At 49.1% G+C, this 8,458-nt stretch overlaps 1 pseudogene across 1 annotated transcript in view; it reads right to left on the reverse strand.

The window, feature by feature from the left end:
* The window catches only part of LOC144128946 (sodium/potassium-transporting ATPase subunit beta-1-like), a 49,521-nt pseudogene extending 42,284 nt beyond the window's left edge, over positions 1-7,237 (reverse strand). The window contains exon 1 of the transcript XR_013313843.1: positions 7,020-7,237. The product of XR_013313843.1 is annotated as a sodium/potassium-transporting ATPase subunit beta-1-like (transcript). The remainder of the gene's footprint in view (positions 1-7,019) is intronic.
* Positions 7,238-8,458: the final 1,221 nt, after the last annotated feature.

Below are 8,458 nucleotides of genomic sequence, written 5' to 3' on the forward strand. Positions count from 1 at the left end.
CGTCTTTTGTTTCTGTGACGTACACGTTGCCTATTCCAGATGCGCTCTCTTCGAGGGTGGTCGAACGACGAAAGAGCAGCCCGAAAAAGAGGAGAGGAAAGTATAGTACAGCGGACAGTTTAAAGTGGCGAAGGAAAGGCGGCGGGCGGGCGGCGACGCCTTTTTGACAGGCCGCGCAGAGCACAATTGGTGACAGGTCCTTTTCACGCCGCCACGCACCACCGCTGCTACCGCCAGAGCAGCTGCTGGATTGTGTAAAGGCGCCGGCGGTCGGACTCGCAACGAGGTGCAGCTCCTAGCTCGCAAGGCGCTGCCGCATCACATGTGTCGTCCTCACTTCGTTTTCTTTCTTCCTTCTTTCGCTTGTTTCAACGGAACAGATTCCCTTGTTTTCGAGTCCCTCTGCGGCTGTGCGCTTTCCGGAGCGCTCGTCAGGTTCTACGTAGTTACGTGCACCGCCGTATTATTTGCTTATAGATTGCAGCGCAAGGGATTCCGTTTATGATCATAATTACATCAGCACTGTCATCGTTATCATAATTATTGTACTCACCACAAATTATTGTCATTGTCATCATCGTTTTGTTGTTGAATATTCGGAGAGGCCTTAAAAGGGTTGTTCGTTATATCGAACCGATAATTCACTTAACAGAACACACACACAGCCTCTGTTTAATCATTGCGTCTGCACTTTCGCTAAGTGCTGCTGCCATGATATCGCGAACCATTTCCTCTATTTGTGCAGGCATAATTCACGGCGCCCGAATGGAGCGGACCTTTGCCAACGATAGGCCGTAAAAAGAGCGGGCCATTTCAGTATGCACGGGAACATCATTATGGCTGAAATGTAGGGCAATGCCAGGACATCTGTATCACAGTATATATGGCAAGGTCGGACATGGGCTGCAATGCGCGAGCAAACGTTTCCATCCTAGCCCCCCCCCCCCCCCCCCCCCCCTCTTCCAAAAGCGAGGTAAAAGAGTAAAGGATATCTTCCCTGTTTGCATGGCGAGTCTATCAATCCGAAAGTGCTGCAAAGCTCCCCTCCATTAAATATGACACCACTCCCGCCAGTTTCTCCCTCTATATAAATTCCTCCCTTGTTTTATTGCAAAAAAAAAAAAAAAAAACGGGACCAGAGAAGTGCATGCTGCGCTAACCACGTCGTCATACTGAAGTTACCACCGTTGCGCAGAAGGACAGAAATAACAGACTGGTTAAATGGCGGGCTTCCCGTTTTCACCGCACTTTGCACAGCATGCAGTTTTGTAGCTCCATCGTAAACGCTTTTATTACAGCTCATATACAGTTTTACCGGCGGCAGGCGCCAGCGGATGCTGAGCTTTAAATCTTGATTTTTCGTTTCCGCAGCCTTCAATGCTGCACTTCATTCCGACCGCCTTATCTCCAAGACGCTGTGACACTTTCTTGAACCGCTTCGAATGTTCCAAGACCCGGAGAACGCAAAAACATCGCGGAAGATGAATCTGACGCCACGGTCACCGAGAAGAAGAGCAACAACACAAGGGGCGTTCGCTGTCGTCGGTCCGGCTAAGTGGATAAGCTCGTTCCGTCAGGAGGACGCTGATTTACGACTTGGCCGAGTTGGGCAGCTGCTCGCGCAGTGTCCTGTGGCCGCCACGACAGTGCCTCGCGTGATGTTTTTTTGCGAGTATGGCGCCGTACGCTGATATCTGGCGAAGTTGAGTGCATCGGCTGATAAACGACCTCTCTATGCGGAGAGGTAGATTTGGGAATTTTTTTTTTTAAAGCGTCAACTCCACGTAACGCGAAGAAACCTCTGCGCAAATGTTATTAAAGGAGCAACGAGAAAAGGAGGCTTAACGAAAATCGGAGGAGGAAGGATATATCGTGCATGTGAAACAGTCCCTTTCTCCAGTGACGCAGTAATAATAATAATAATTGGTTTTGGGGGAAAGGAAATGGCACAGTATCTGTCTCATACATCGTTGGACACCTGAACCGCGCCGTAAGGGAAGGGTAAAGGAGGGAGTGAAAGAAGAAAGGAAGAGAGAGGTGCCGTAGTGGAGGGCTCCGGAATAATTTCGACCACCTGGGGATCTTTAACGTGCACTGACATCGCACAGCACACGGGCGCCTTAGCGTTTTTTCCTCCATAAAAACGCAGCCGCCGCGGTCGGGTTCGAACCCGGGAACTCCGGATCAGTAGTCGAGCGCCCTAACCACTGAGCCACCGCGGCGGGGCCCAGTGACGCAGTCAAGACCCATTTTCATCGACTAATGAAGCGCACGCTAAACGTTAACCAGGAGCTTCGCGCTTTCATTGGCGATGTTGAGAAACAACTGAGCAATGTTGAAACGACTCCAGAGGGATTGTTCAGACATATTGCTCAGATATATACGTGCACTAAATGAACTACATTGATTCGCATTTCAAGTACAGCCGTACAGTTCCGATATTCCCACCTCAAATCAGTCAACGTATAAAACCGCCTACACCATTTTTCGAAGCATACACCGTTCGTTCGACGCAGAAAAGGAGTCAGTATGATATCGAAGGGTGTGGACAAAGGGGTTGCGATACTTCCGACTTTCTCGTTCAAAGCCACGCCCGTTTTACACACGAGATGTCAAGTTTGCAGCGTGACAAAGTCAGTAGCAATATACCAAAATCCAAAGAACACTCTAAGGCAAACGAAAAGAAAAAGCAGTAACCAAGGTGCACTCAGAAGTAGTTCCTTTCCTGATAACGAGAAGGATGGTGCGCCCATTCTCGGACTGATGCATCTATTCTCTGTGCTATTTTTCAACTTTGGCTGCACTGCCTGTTCATTTTTTTTATTTATTTTGCGCTCCTGTAATGTAAACTGAGCTATAAACTAGCCCCATTAGCCACCCCGTCAGGTCTCAGACGAACAATCCTGCTGAATTGCAGCACGTTGTGTTTTAGACCGATGCTATAAAATTTGTATCCGCAAATACTGCGCCCCTTAAAGAAGTAACGCCGTTCACACCAGACGAGACCGCTGTCGGCAGCGACATGCGCAAATACGTGCCACAATCTGTCGGTCTGCTTAGCTAGACCTGCAGGCCATCATCAAACGAGGCCCACACTGTGTTCCTTCCTAGCTGTCTTTCTCGGCTGTTGCAACCGCGGCAGTCACTGGCGAGCTGCCTTACATCGCCACTGTTTGCCGACCATCCCATCGAGCACCAGTGGGAAGAACTCCGTGCTTTGTTTTCTTCTCGCGTTGCGACATGCGCCATTGCGGCTGATGACGGACCTCATCAGCCTCCAGCCGACGTCGATATAAGTGGAAGCTGTTTCGTTCCAGGCAGCACCTGACGCGCAATGACGGCAAATGCTCCCCTCCGTCGTTCTTTTATCGATACTTGCGCTGTGATGAAATACGGGACTGACCGCTTTCATTCTCGCCTCAGTTGACTGCGGAGGAGGTCATTCTTTTTGTGTGTGTGTGTGTGTGTGTGTGTGTGTGTGTGTGTGTGTGTGTGTGTGTGTGTGTGTGTGTGTGTGTGTGTGTGTGTGTGTGTGTGTGTGTGTGTGTGTGTGTGTGTGTGTGTGTGAATCGGCTTTCTTTCATTCATAGTGCTGCGCACACAACAAAGCTCATCGGTCATCAACACCACCTGAAGCCAAGACAATCCAGAGCTGCATAATCAGCAATGGACAGATAGTATAAGCTCAGCATAGAAAAGTAGACTGAGACCGGAAGAGGGAATAATAATAATAATAATTGTTTTTTGGGGGAACGGAAATGGCGCAGTATCTGTCTCATATATCGTTGGACACCTGAACCGCGCCGTAAGGGAAGACATAAAGGAGAGAGTGAAAGAAGAAAGGAAGAAAGAGGTGCCGTAGTGGAGGGCTCCGGAATAATTTCGACCACCTGGGGATCTTTAACGTGCACTGACATCGCACAGCACACGGGCGCCTTACCGTTTTTCCTCCATAAAAACGCAGCCGCCGCGGTCGAGTGAAGAGGGAATCCCTTTGCTACCCTTTTTTGACGGCGCGGTGGCAGCCGTCACCTACAGATAATCAGTACAACATATGCTACATCGTGGCACCGCAGCCATCATTGAAGCACCACACTACGGTTCGAAGACTGCGGCGACCAGACACTAAGAACGCAGCGTCCTCTTAACGACATCTCATGCGCTTACTTGTGTCACGCGGATAACTATTCACTTCGCTCGGCTTTCCTGACGAGACGACAGATGTCGCATATGCAGAGATGAGGCACACTTGCGTCTAGAATCCTAAACTACCCAGTGCCGAAGACAACTACTCCCGCAGCCCCAGGGTTCTCACAAATTTCACGAACAACGACAGCGGGGAAGGGGCGGGGGGCGTTAAGGGCAGGCAGAGCGGCCGACTAATTTCAAGCAACCGCAGGCCATGAACCCGCGCAGGAAGCACGCCCCGAAGTCGACGTCAGATGCACGTGAGTGCCGAAGCAATTAAGGATTAGTCGTGTGCATCGCAGCCGCGGTTCGACGTGACTCGGTGCGTGTGACACGAACCGCCTGCAGTCACCCCCCCCCCCCCCCCCCCCCCCCTCGGGTTTTGCCGCGGCAAGACCGGCGGGTCACGTCCCTCGCGTCGAGCTGGCCGGGTGTCGGTAGCGCTGATTTGTGGAGTCCATGGCGTCCGCAGCCGGCCCGCAGCTGACCTAGAAAAGTCAGCTTGTCTATACACGCGGGACCGACACACGACAGCGCAGGACGTCGTTATCCGCCATCCGGGACACGACCGCAGGAGAAAAAAAAGAAAATGAAAGGGGAAAAAAATAGAGCCTCTGTGGTTTTCGGAGTGGCTGACGTCGTGGTGGAAAGGACGGAGCTCTAATTATTAGCGAGTTGATCGTTGATTACTCTATCGACTTGAGACCGCGGCAGTCTTTGGTCGAAGCCCTATCAGAGGAAAAAAAAAAAAAACGTTTGTCTGCGTGTGTACTCGCTTGGAGAGTAGGTGAATCCGCGTACAGGCGCGAAAAAACGAAGCAGCAGAAAAATAGGGGCGTCCCTTTTTCTGGTTCTTCGGATTTTCGCACTGTTGGTGTGCCAGGATTCATACCAATTTGCTAAGCTGTTCGCCCCTACTGGAATATGTAAAGTTAAGAAATGCTGCCAACTGTGCTGAAACATAAAAAAAAAAAGAATGTGGAGCTTAAATTCTCGAAAGCTGAGCGCACTAAGCATCGCTAGTACCGAAGCAACTTGTAAGATCTCATCCTTAGCCATTGTTAGTTGAAAGCCAAGCAGGATACACAGGAAATCGCGAGGGGAAATAAAAAGAGAACAGCGCTTCAGCATTGGTATAAGTGATGAGCGCCAAATTCGTTTTTTCCCCCGTCGTTTAGAAGGGCGCCTAGGATGTTGTTTTGCCCGAACATGAGGTCCTGAAAACCAAACGATTTTCCTAAATCTAAACCGCAGTGAACCGTGGTCTTAACATTTCAAAAATTCATTTTTTTTCTACGCATCACATCGGCGACCTTGAACTGTGAGCGTTCATTTTGAAAAGAGTTGCGTGCAAGAAATCTGCCATGCGAACTCAGCACCACAATAGAAAATCACCATTTGTGACATTTATTGGCGAACCGTCGGCCGTTACGAAACATATATGCCTTAAAAACAGGCGTCACGGCAAGCCAAGTTCTCAACAGATGTCGTTGTCAGACCGGGACCACGCAAAAGTCTATGCCATCAAGAGGCCTCAGAGTTTGGAGAAGTTTAGAAGGGAACGTGGCTAATGATCTTCGCCTTTGCTTTGAAGAGATTATGTTGCGGAGCTTGCTGTCATTAAACAAAGTCTTTCTTTCTGAATTCACGCTATAGCGCTCACTGACGCGTTTGTTGAGCAAGTAATGAGCGCGTGGTTTATTTAAGTATATAAAGCAAGGCTATGATTGCGCAGATGGCTACTTATGTCTGCCAACTATAGGAAGTGCACACTCATCTGCAATTTAGGCATCTCGTTGTATAACCACTTTGTCGCTTTTTCTGTTCATTTTAGAGAGACCCTAAAGCATGGATGAAAAGAAAGTGATTTGAGGAACAAAATTCCTTAGGCTGTTTACCCGGCATTTGACACGTATTTCAAAGCTTTTGACGACTTTTGTCATCTTTAAAGAAATTATGAATTTCCAGCAACTAGCAACAGCAGTACATGAAAGGTGCATGAGCTATACAACCACGCTTGTATGATCTATTAAGTGCAGAGTCAGGACTCGGTGTTTTCAGGAAAATGCGGTGAAGCCACGTCTTTGAGCTGCGTGCGAGATTACAGACGCACAAGAGACATAAAACTGTAGTAACCTGGCACTGGTTGCCCGTTCTTAAAGGCATGTCTGAATTCAGATGCGTTCCAAGCAGCCTCTCAGTTCAGTTTATTTTTCTTCGTTACAGCTGCACCACGCTACATTCATAACAAATTTTCCTCAACAACGGGAACTTCAAAATTTGCGTGAAAGCCCATCGATGACCCGAAGATAAGTTCACGCTTAACAGCCTTATCATTTACGACAGAACGCCCGGTGAAACACAATCCAGATCTCTTGAAAGACCATAATCACGGTTGATATTCGTCACGTGTAAGAGCCACCTCTTGTAAATTACACTAAACAGCTCACAAAGAAAAGACGTTTTGAACTTTACGCCCACGGGCATCGGGTTGCGCGCGTTCGACGGAACTACTGGTGGCGGTATACACAGGTCTGGAGCGAAGCAACTTAAAAAAAAAATTCCCAAGCTTTGAAAATTCTTGCCTGACGTCGTAGCAAGTTATGCGCATGAGGCAACAAAAAAAAAGTGCAAATGAATTAAAGAAATGTGACTCTCTGAGCAACAGCTAACAAAACAAATTTCTCCTCCCAGAGGTTCTTATTAAAGAAAGATGACCAGATACAAGAGCTTGTCAAAATAGTCACTGCGTTGCTCACCAGTGGCCAGGAGATGGCAGCATCAGAGGCAAAATTTGTCACAGCAAAGATCGTCCCCAGAGACTCACTCACCTTGTGCACAGCCGGCAGATAGCTCCTCTTCACGGGCTCATTCATGACGGAGTAACTCCAAAGCACGCGCCGTCGCGGGGCCGGTGTAGCGAAGGCAGCACCGAGAAAGCAATCGCGGCGTCAAGCGCTGGCGTGGATTCATGCGCTCTGCGCTGCCGCACGGCCACTACTGTTTCGCGAACAGTGGACGTCCGGCGGGCGGGCTTTGTCGAAGCGCGCGCGCGCGACCGGCACGCGACGCACCCTCCTCTCCGCCGAACGAGAGAGGAGGTGACAGGGCTCAACCAACCAGCGCTCGCCATTTTTTCGCGCTCGAACGCCATCTGGCGCTGCAGCCGTCGCTCTCTTGCCCCATCGTGGTTTGTACCCGTGCGGTTGGGGGAGGGCGAAGCAAAGAAGGGGGCAATACGCGCGGAAAGCGCGGGGAGCACGGCTATGAGTGGTGTGAATAGGGAGGGCTTGTATCGCTTGATTTCCCTTCCTCGGCGATAAAACGTGTTCGAAACATGTTTACTGTTTTGTTTCACGCGGTTCGCGACGTTCAACACCTGTCATTGCCCCCGCTTTGCGTTCGCCTGTTTATGCATTTAGTTTCGAAACAGAGGTAGTTACAACGATGACGGCGTGCTCCCAAACTTGTGGATAATATTTCACTTTCACGATTTGTTTCCGAATTTTTTGGTGGTTATATATCGCCTGTCATGACCGCGGTTCGTGCTATCTCCTTTTCTGTGCACGGTCCATGGTTTTCATCACTTCGGTAACGTGCATGGGGACTGCGATTTATGATTATTGACTAATTTACAAATATAGACACTGATTATCGCTGCTCGCCGCAATAATTTCTTGTTTTGTGGGTCTGTGTGCATTTCGGTACATTGTAACTGCATGTAAAAGATAAATACGATTAATTATCATTCTCAAAGAAGCGGGTTCGATCCCGGCCGCGGCGGTCGAATTTCGATGGAGGCGAAATTCTAGAGGCCCGTGTACTGTGCGATGTCAGTGCACGTTAAAGAACCCCAGGTGGTCGGAATTTCCGGAGCCCTTCACTACGGCGTCCTTCATAGCCTCAGTCGCTTTCGGAAGTTAAACCGGCCCCCATAAACCCATAACTTTCATTCTAAGGCTCGCTTTCTCATAACTATTTGCTTTATGGAGCCCACCCTGTATGGAAAAAAATTTTCCCGCTTGGTTGCCGACATGGAACTCCACCGCGCAAAGATGCCAGAGGTACGCGGTAACATTAGGCTTGTGTACTACATGCATAATGCAAGGCTGACATATCTCCGCGAAAGCAAATACGAATTATTGTGAGTACAATGGCTCCAGATACAGTGAAATATTTTTTATTATGCACTAATTAAGTGCCGTGCCGCAGATAACTATACGCCCATTCCTTGCTCTACAGAGAGGGAAAAAAAAAACGGACAAATTGT

The sequence above is a fragment of the Amblyomma americanum genome, chromosome 4, assembly GCF_052857255.1.
Source record: "Amblyomma americanum isolate KBUSLIRL-KWMA chromosome 4, ASM5285725v1, whole genome shotgun sequence".
In the NCBI taxonomy this organism is placed as follows: domain Eukaryota; kingdom Metazoa; phylum Arthropoda; class Arachnida; order Ixodida; family Ixodidae; genus Amblyomma; species Amblyomma americanum.